Source organism: Castor canadensis, chromosome 1 (genome assembly GCF_047511655.1).
Source record: "Castor canadensis chromosome 1, mCasCan1.hap1v2, whole genome shotgun sequence".
Taxonomy (NCBI): Eukaryota; Metazoa; Chordata; class Mammalia; order Rodentia; family Castoridae; genus Castor; species Castor canadensis.
In genome coordinates, this window is record NC_133386.1 from 141433356 (window position 1) to 141443053 (window position 9698).

Consider the following 9698-nt stretch of genomic DNA (forward strand, 5'->3'; position numbering starts at 1 on the left):
AGTGGTGGCTTGGTGGTCATATATTGTTTTAGTTTCTGCTTATCATGGAAGACTTTTATTGTTCCATCTATTTTGAATGATAGTTTTGCTGGGTAGAGTATCCTATGTTTAAAGTTATTTTCATTCAGTGCTTGGAAGACCTCACTCCATGCTCTTCTTGCTTTTAATGTTTCTGTTGAGAAGTCTGCTGTAATTTTGATGGGTTTACCTTTGTTTTTGTTTTTTTTTTTTATCCCTTACAGCCTTCAATATTCTTTCTCTAGTCTCTGTACTTGTTTTAATGATAATGTGTCTTGGGGTAGTTCTATTTTGGTCAGGTCTGTTCGGTGTCCTGGAGGCTTCCTGTACCTGAATGGGCATGGTTTTCTCTAGATTTGGGAAGTTTTCTGCTATTATTTTGTTGAATATATTACTCATTCCTTTTGCTTGCACCTCTTCTCCTTCTTCAATGCCCATGATTCTGAGCTTGTGTCTTTTGATGGAGTCAGTGAGTTCTTGCATTTTCTTTTCACAGGTCTTGAGTTGTTTAACTAATAGTTCTTCAGTTTTTCCTTTAACTGGCATTTCATCTTCAAGTTCTGAGATTTTATCTTCTGTTTGTTCTATTCTGCTGGAATGGCCTTCCATTTTGTTTTGTATTTCTGTTTCATTCTTTTTTCTGAGGTTTTCCATGTTGTAGGTTACTTCCTCTTTAGTATTGTCAATTTTTGCCCTTAATTAGTTTTTCTCTATGTTTATGGTGGTCTCAATTTCAGTTTGGGATTTATTTAGGGTTTGTATGATTTCATTTATTTGTTTCTGGGTTTTCTCATATTCTTTGTTTTTGTTGTCTTGGAACTTCTTGATTGCCTTCTGTATGTTTTGGTTGACCATGTCTAGTAACATCTCTATGAAATTCTCATTGATTACTTGGAGGATTTCTTCCTTCAGTGTGTTCTTGTGGGCTTCGTTGGGTTCCTTGGTGTAGTTTATCTTTGTTTTGTTGGAGTCTGGATCTGGTTATCCATTTTCCTCATTTTTCTGTAAATCTTGTATTACTTTATTTTCTGAGGGAGAATGGTTTCCCTTCTTTTTTCTGCTTTCCATATTTCCACTAGATATCATTTCTATCCCTGGACTATGTATAATTTAGTATTAGCTGGGTAACAATATTAAAACTAACAAAACCAAGAGAGAAGGATTAAAAAATGAGAAAGATATGGAAAGATAAAAGGAAGAGAGAAGAGAGGAAAAGAGAAAACAAAAAGAAACAAAAAGCAGGAGAGATGGTGGGTGATCAAACAGCAAGCCATGCAGCAAATCCATTAAAGTCAGGAAAAAAAAACAATCACCAGTTCTGGAACAGTAGAATTGCAGTCTTAGTTGTTGTGATGCCACTCCACTAAGATCCAGACCTGTCTGTGCAGGTTGGGAGTCCTCCTGTGGTGGGTGGCAAGTGGTTGGGGTCCCATGGGCCTACAGATGGAGGACTTTGGAGACAAACTAGTGGGACTTTGGCATATGGGCCTGGTGTGCCTGAAGGGTGCCAGTCAGTGGAGTGGAGATCCTGCATGTCTGTGGATTGCCAGCTTGGCAGTCTTTAGGGGCACGGTCCCAGTGGAGATTGTGCAGGCCTGTGCAGGTGTGAGGGTGTGGCCTGGTGGAGATTGTGAATGTCTGTGGATCCCTGGCTTGGCTGCCCCTAAGGGCTCATCTGGAGGAGATTCTGCAGGTCTGAGGGGTGGGAGTTTAAGGTAGCATGGCCCTGGCAGGGCTAAGGAGCAGGGCCAGAGGATCAGATATCCCACAGCATGTGGAGCAGTGGCTTTATGGGCCTATGGGGTGGGGCGTGATGTGCAGTGCCTGCTATTCTTTTAGTATATTGTGGCCTGGAGAAGCCTTCCACGAGCTAGGGGTTCAGAGTGCTGACGTTTCACAATCCCTGGTTCGTTACCTCAGTCAAGTGTGTCTCTAGCCTCTCAGCAAAATCCCTGGATCGTGAAGGTCAGGAGGTCTGTGGCTGTGTCCCAGTTGCCATCCTGGATCTCTCACACTTATTTTTGATAAAAATCAATAAAATGCCAAGTTGCCTACAGTGAAGAAAGGCATCAGACAATGAACTGGAATGGACATAAGAGCACTTTCTGGGGTATTAGAAAACTTCAGTATCTTATTTTGGGTAATGATTTCCCAGTAGTAACACATTTGAAATCTCATCAAACTTAAGACTTAATGTACTTTTTTTTGGCACTTGAGCTGTTTTTATTTTAGTGCTAGCATGCCAAAAGCTGTTATAAAAATTGTTGTGCAAATATTGTGGGATTACATGCTGTTTCTCTTCAGTAAATACCAAACAGTGGAATTACTGGGACATAATTTTTTTTTATGGAAGCTTTTAGAAAACACAAAAACCTGAAACCATTTTAATATGATCTGTTAGAAAAACAATGCAAATTTTTATCCCCCAAATTTAGCTATCCACCAAGTATAATAGTAAAAGTCTCTGGAATATTTTTGGGCAAAATAGAGATAATACTGTTTTAATGATGATATTGAAATTATGCATGTAGGATATATAAGAGTAGCAAACTCCCTTCAGAAAGTAAAGAAGATTGACGAGACTTGACCATAAGGAATTGAGAATGCCCTCAAATAATAATGAATTCATAAATTAAGAAGAATAAGGATAGAATACAAAATGAATATGACCACTGATGTTACCTGAAATCTTTTTCTTCTGTTTTCTATAAACCAAATCAGTTTTGTATATGTAATGAACCTTGACAAATGATTATGAAGTTAGACAGACCAGAATATTGAGAGACTGAGCATAGACCAATTAGGGATGATCTCATACAAGGACAGAGATTGTTAGGCAGTTGAGACACATTCAGGGAAAAATGTCATCTGTGTAAATGATGTCTTTGTGAGATCTTTGTGCAGTAGATAAATTTTGGTCATTGTGAATCTACTAGAAGAAGAAAGTTTATTAGCATCATATTGTAACCAGTGAATTAATAGTCTTCTGTGACAAATGAGTGAATTACTAAATATCTAAACTTAAAAGAACAGTCTATGTATAAAATAGCCTCCAATTACTGGGAGAAAAAACACATAATGGATAACATTCTCTGAAACTTATTAGCTAGGGATTTGTGGCAAAACACTAATAAAACTGTGCATACAATAGCATTGAAGATACATGAAACTTCCATCAAGAGATAAAGAAGACAATGAGGAATTGCTTGATATCTCAATTAACAGAAGAAGCTTGGGAAATCCTGTCCCTGAAAAAGTTTTAAAATTTAATTCAAAAGTAAAATTAGGAGAAAGGGGTATAGCCCAGAACTTGCACCAAATATAAGGCCCAACACCACAAACCAACCAAACAAACAAACACTAATCTAAAAATTGTTATAAAATTTTGGCCACAGCAGGCTACAGAAGCAATATTCACTAAGTAGTTTTAGTAATAATAATAGCACTAGTGAATTCTTAAGAATAGCTCCTAATCTAATTCAGTTAGAGATTTTGCCAGATAGCAGATGGTAGAAAAGATATTTACTTTTCATTTCTATCCTAAGAAAACTCTATCTCTTAAATTTACTTGATCTCACTCCTAAAAGCACAGCTTGCTCCTGGTAAAAAAGCCTGGGTACAAGAGGATAATGAAACTCTAGGGGCATCAGAAGGATAATGATGCCCTAGGATCAGTCCAAGCTATAAGGAAAATACAATGACTCTTCCATTAGTATTCTGTATGTGCTGAAAATTTATTTGGAAACAAGTTGATATAAACAGCCTATTCACATTGAAGAGCAGTCCACAGCTCTCTCAGGTAAGTTTCTCCTTCTAAAGATTTGAATGGAAAAAAGGTAATAGAATGGGGATTTTTTGTGCCCAAGGTTTCTGGATTCTAGTCAATTGGATTCCATTTAAATATAATGTTCCCTGATATTTTGAAAATGAAAAAGGATACTGTAAAGACAACCTACTGTTTGTGCCTGTGGAAGAGTGACAAGTATTGGAGTACTGTAAGAATTAGGAAATTACAGGAGAATTATTATTATAGACTTAGTATATGATCCATTTGCCCTGCAACTCAGCCTTCATGCTCTCAGAGCAAAACAAATCCCTGCTTCTTATTATCTTCTTGCTTGTTTTGGAGAGTATCTATTATCACACATGTTTTTTTTTTTAATTCTACCTAGTCAATAGGATGATATATTACATATATGCTTTTACATATTAGTAACTAGATTATTTTTAAAAGCTCAGGATCACAAAGTTCGTACAATGTTGTGCCTTTGTAGAGACTGGGTTGAGAGAATTCAGATGAGTGCACCTCCCCCAGTTAATTCCTACATCCTCACAACACCAGGAAAGAGGGGTATTACAATTAGTTTCTTAAGTTAGTCGACCATTTTTAACTAAATAAATCTGCAAACTAGTTAGGGTGTCACCTCTTATTGCCATCCTAACCCTTTGATGACTACTTGAAAGAAATGCTGATGGTGTAGGAAACCTCTTAGACTTTAGAACTTTCCTTTTCTCATGGAGTTTCCCTAACTTCTATCATCAGTAAGCTTTCACTTCTCTTTGGTTTCTTTAGTTCCTGATACTCCACAGACAGTTTTGACTTTGAGAAATATAAGTCTTTTCATAAGCTATCATATATTGTGTATCTGAGTTGTTTCATACACTAATTTGTTACATAGTTGTGTCATAAACACTGTGGTAAGGGAGAACATTGTCTTAATTTGTAACTGCAGGTAAGTCACTAAAGCAAGATCATAAATGGTAAGTTTAGGGGTCAAACACAAGTAGCCAGGTCCTCATTCTGATTTTCAAGACTTTGAAAGTAATCTGATAGGCACTACCATCATATGTGCTGGGGTAAGTGCAATCTCTACTTGTGCTTTTCAGCCACTAGGCAATTATTGGATGAATAAATAAATACTGATAGTTTTAGCATATAAGATCTCTTTTTTGTTCAGCTTCTATGATTTCTGGAAATTCACATTTGTAAGTGTTCAAAACAGTATGCATCTATTTCACCATTTTTCTTGCTCTGGACCTTCAAAGACCACTTTAGCACCACAAGAAATTGTTTTTTACAATAGTATTTATTGTTTTACACTAAATTCATGACTCTTGAACACACTCCATTCATCAGTATTGTTGTGGGATAGTCAGCAAAGAGATCTCAGTGTCTCTCCATTTTTTTCTTTTATATGAGAATTAGTGCATCAAAATTAGTTTTTATTCATATAAACTTATTTCACATGAAAATGAACATCTGCCTAACATTTTTCACAAAAATATCATTCAGAGAGAAAAACGAGACAGAGATTTTCACTGCTACTCATAAGGGGCCTCCTTGCCAAAGGTGTTGATGTGAGCAGGTCAGAGGAAATCTCTATGGAACAGACTGGGATCAGCGTTGAGGTCTGGAAAGATTGGAGAAAAATTTGAAATTGATCTAAATTTCACAAAATTAAAAAAACTGTGACTAAAGGGAGGGAAAATGTTTTAACCAGTTGGAATGAAAACCTTTTTTTAAAATTTATCCTGTACTTTTTATCCATTTGGATTCCCCTGGAAATGAACATGGGCATTATATTCAAAAGATCTTGAAGATAATTTAAAATTATTAAAAAGAAAAACTAGGGCATCAATTATGCAAAGCAGGATACACAACCTTAACCCAAGCAGAGTCTACTGAGCTATTGATCCTTCACTTTGAGGAGCACGCACACACACACTCACTCACATACACACACACACACACACACACACACATGCATTTCTAAACTAGACAGTTTTACTTTTGACTACATACACCCTATTTTATTTTATTTTTAATTTATTTTTTCATCACTATGGTTTTTAGTGAAGAAAGTACTTTTAAATTTTAAAGGAAAAAATGAGAATGGAGAGCAAAATCTTAGCAGCAAAGTGGTTAAACAAACTGAAAATACTAATGGGCAAACATTAAAATATCAAAGCATATATGTTGAAAATAAATACAATACAGAAACAGGTTGCTCTATAATGATTAGTGCTTAATAGAATAAATTATCAATTTTGTTCTTCCCAGAAGTATGTACACTATGCATTTCCACAGTATTTTCCCATATAGCCAGCAAGTTATTTTCTTCAGTTATTCACACTTTGCTCAACCCTGAATTATAAACTCAGCACTTATGAATATGAATATATATCTACAAGGAAAACCAGTATATTCCTTTTTCCAATAAAAGGGATTTTTGAAAGTTAACTGTCATCTAGGAAACCAAGTTCAGCGGAAAACTTCAGATTGAATCCATTGGGTGCAGCAGCACTCAAATATCTGAATAAGCAAAGTAAGACTGAAACTGCTGTTACCTTGTCCTGTTATGGATCTAGTTCACTCAATTGATTTTTTAGTACAAAACTAAAATGAACTCTTCTTCATACCATCTATAGTTATCAATGTATTTTTCTTCTTTCCAATGTGACATAATATTTCAAGATGACCTATATACACAATGTCAGTTCAAGCTGTCATATAAATATAAATACTTTATTAAAAAAGTACTTTATAGACAAATAGTGTTATACACATGGTTCATTTGATTTGGAACAAATGAAGAAAGCTAACACGAGCTTAGGTGTGATGCATAAAATGAATGACACCTAAATGATATTTAAAAACCTGCGTCGAAGAGATTCAAATGATAGTGTGATTTTAATCTCTATCACTTCTGAAACTTTAAGCCATTAAAAAAAAGTCGTACTTCCCAACTTTGTCCCTCTAAGGGAATATTCTTGAAGAAACCTAACTTGGTTAGAGTTTTAATGTAGCAATTAAAAAGAAAGAGAGAGAGAGAGACCTTGAACAGCTTGCTGGAACATGCAACCTTCCCACTTGTAAATTACACAATCCCTGATACAAATGGTCTGCAAAAAAAATAAATCTCTATGTGTAAGATACTTCAGTCACAAGCTGGATTAAACTGTTTCCTTGGATAGTTTAGTGTACATTTTAACACAAATTAATTTTGCTTTTGGCCAGTCAAAATAAAATAAAATAGAACTCATCATTAAGAAAACTTATTACTGTCATGTGAATAGTAGCACCTAGGGTTAAGTTGAAGACTGAGTGACCCAGCTGGAAATGTGTGGCTTAGAAAATGCCAGAGGGAGAAGGCAGGTGGACGCAGCTTCTCTCCAACCGTCCAGCTGTGCATTTTACCTTGTGAAACAAATGTAAATGCAATATAATTTTTTGAAGGAGAAAACTCTGAAAGAAAACAACTTGCTGGTTGAATACCACAAAAAAGTAAAAAAAAATAATAATAAGGTCCTCACCTTTTTCTATGCTTAGACAATCTCTTTATATATAAAAAAAGTATTAGTTTCCCAACAGAACATTAGACAATTACATCTGTACTTTTTTTAAAAAGTTGGTCACTCAAGATATTAGAATACTTTCAAGGATTTCAGATCACCAGAATGTACAGATATAACTCAATATAAACTGTAGTCAAAGAGAGATAAGGATGCAAATATCAAATGATTCACATGTAATAAAATATTACTAGCAAGATGAGTTAAATATTCAAAATATATGGAATGTGACAATAGATATATGTGTATCTACTTCAGAACTAGGAAGGGCAAGAAAAGTTTAATATGCAATAATTCATGTCTTACATTTTAAGTTGCTGATTTTTCTTGAATTTGAGACCCCTGTCCCTCTGTATGGTTGTTCTTTTATAAACTATTAAGCCCTGGTAAAAGTAGCTTCTCTATTCTACATTTTCTATTTCATTCAACAAATCTCCTCTAGGAGTCACAGTTCACCCACGCAACCACCTTCCCCTGGCTGTCCCTGATAAAACTCTCTCCTCTTCCAATTTCTTCTAAAAACTACAATCAATGCTCTGAAAAGTAGTGGATTGTTCAGTATTTTCATGAAGGGATGAGTGATTCTAAGATGACTAAAATTCTCCCCTCACAAATAGCATTTAAAAACATATGCCATTGACTCAGGGACAAATAATCCATTTCCCAGTAGCAGGAGCAGTGTGACTAGCAGAGAAAGCTCTCATAAGATTATGTATGAATGCACACTGACAACAGAAATGTGATTTCTTGTGCAACAGGATCGAAGGAGAATTTCTAACTGTGAGGAAGTGGACTGGCTTCTAGTATGGATCCAGGAAGAACAGCCAATGGAAACTTTCTAAGAACTAATCAAGAGGGCCAGGAAGGTACAAAAGAACGGAGTTCTCAGTGTCATGGTTTATCCTGATGTTTTCAGATTTTTGCCTCTTACATGGTTCTACTGAAGGCCTTCCATGACTTTTTGTTTGTGCTATCATGACATGTATTACAGAATTTCTGGCCAAAATGCCACCCAAAAGCACTGAACTTCCTACCGTAATACGTAAATGGTTGATTGATGGTGACTGCATAACATGGTTAAATGATATTAAAGACTGAGACCTTTCAATTATAATCATAATAGTTTTCTGCAGGTGTCAGAATCTGTAGTGAGGAGACAGAATGCTAACTTCAATGAAAACCATGAACATGTCATATTTGGACCCCAGAACTGCAACCTTGATTGGCATTACTGGACTGGAGCATGTGCAATTTTGGATTGGGTTTCCTTTTTTGGTCTTCTGCCTAGTGGCTTTTTGGGAAGTACCATTTTGCTGATCATCATTCCTGCAGAACATAGCTTGTACTAGCCCATGGACATCTTCTTCACTGTGCTGGCAGCTACTGACATAGGACTCTGTGCAGCCATTGCTCCAAAGATGTTGGCCGTCTTTTGGTTCAGATCTTGCTCCATGTCCTTTGATGCCTGCCTATCACAGCTGTTCTTCATCCATGCCTTGCGGTGCATGGAGTCTGGTATTCTGCTGGCCATGGCCTTTGACTACTACATTGCCATCTGTGAACCTTTGAGGCACACGTCCATCCTCAAACCTTCAATCCTGGGTCATATAATAGTGGTGGTGGCCATTCAAGCTATGGTGCTAGTTGATCTGTTACCCATTCTGATTAAAAGACTGCATGTGTTCCATTCTGTTCTTATTGCCCACTCCTACTGTGAGCACATGGTTGTGGTCAAACTGGCTGCAGAAGATATCCAAGTCAATAAAGCATGTAGCCTTTTCGTGGGTTTTAGCATTCTGGGATTTGACATGATTTTTATCCTCAATCCTATGTTCTGATATTTCAGACTGTTTTTCATTTACCCCAGAAAGAGGCATAATTCAAAGCATTTAAAACTTGCACAGCTTTTATTTTTGTTTTCCTTGAATTTTATATTCTTGCCTTTTTCTCTTTCTTTGCCACCGTTTTGGACACCTTCCACCCTCAATGCACATTCTTCTCTCTACCTTTTACCTCCTTTTCCCACCTGCACTCAATCCTATTGCTTATTGTGTAAGAAACAGGGTAATTCATGAGCTGGTGGCACAGATTTTCTTCTGAATAGTGAAGTCCAGTACTGATCTATCAAATGATTATGGTCATGAAGAGGATGCTGTTACTTTCTAGAGAAGGTTTGGACTGTGTATGCTCATTGTTGAGATTTCACATCATCATGTTGGGAAATAAAGGCATTTATATCCAAAATTACAACAACTTGTTTGAAATAAAAAGTATTAATGTGAAGCCTTACATAATTTACCTATCTCTAATGAATTTGACTTTTAGTC

At 36.2% G+C, this 9698-nt stretch overlaps 1 pseudogene; it reads left to right on the top strand.

The window, feature by feature from the left end:
• The first annotated feature begins 8532 nt into the window (after nucleotides 1-8532).
• Nucleotides 8533-9471, top strand: LOC109674913 (olfactory receptor 52A5-like; annotated as a pseudogene).
• Nucleotides 9472-9698: the final 227 nt, after the last annotated feature.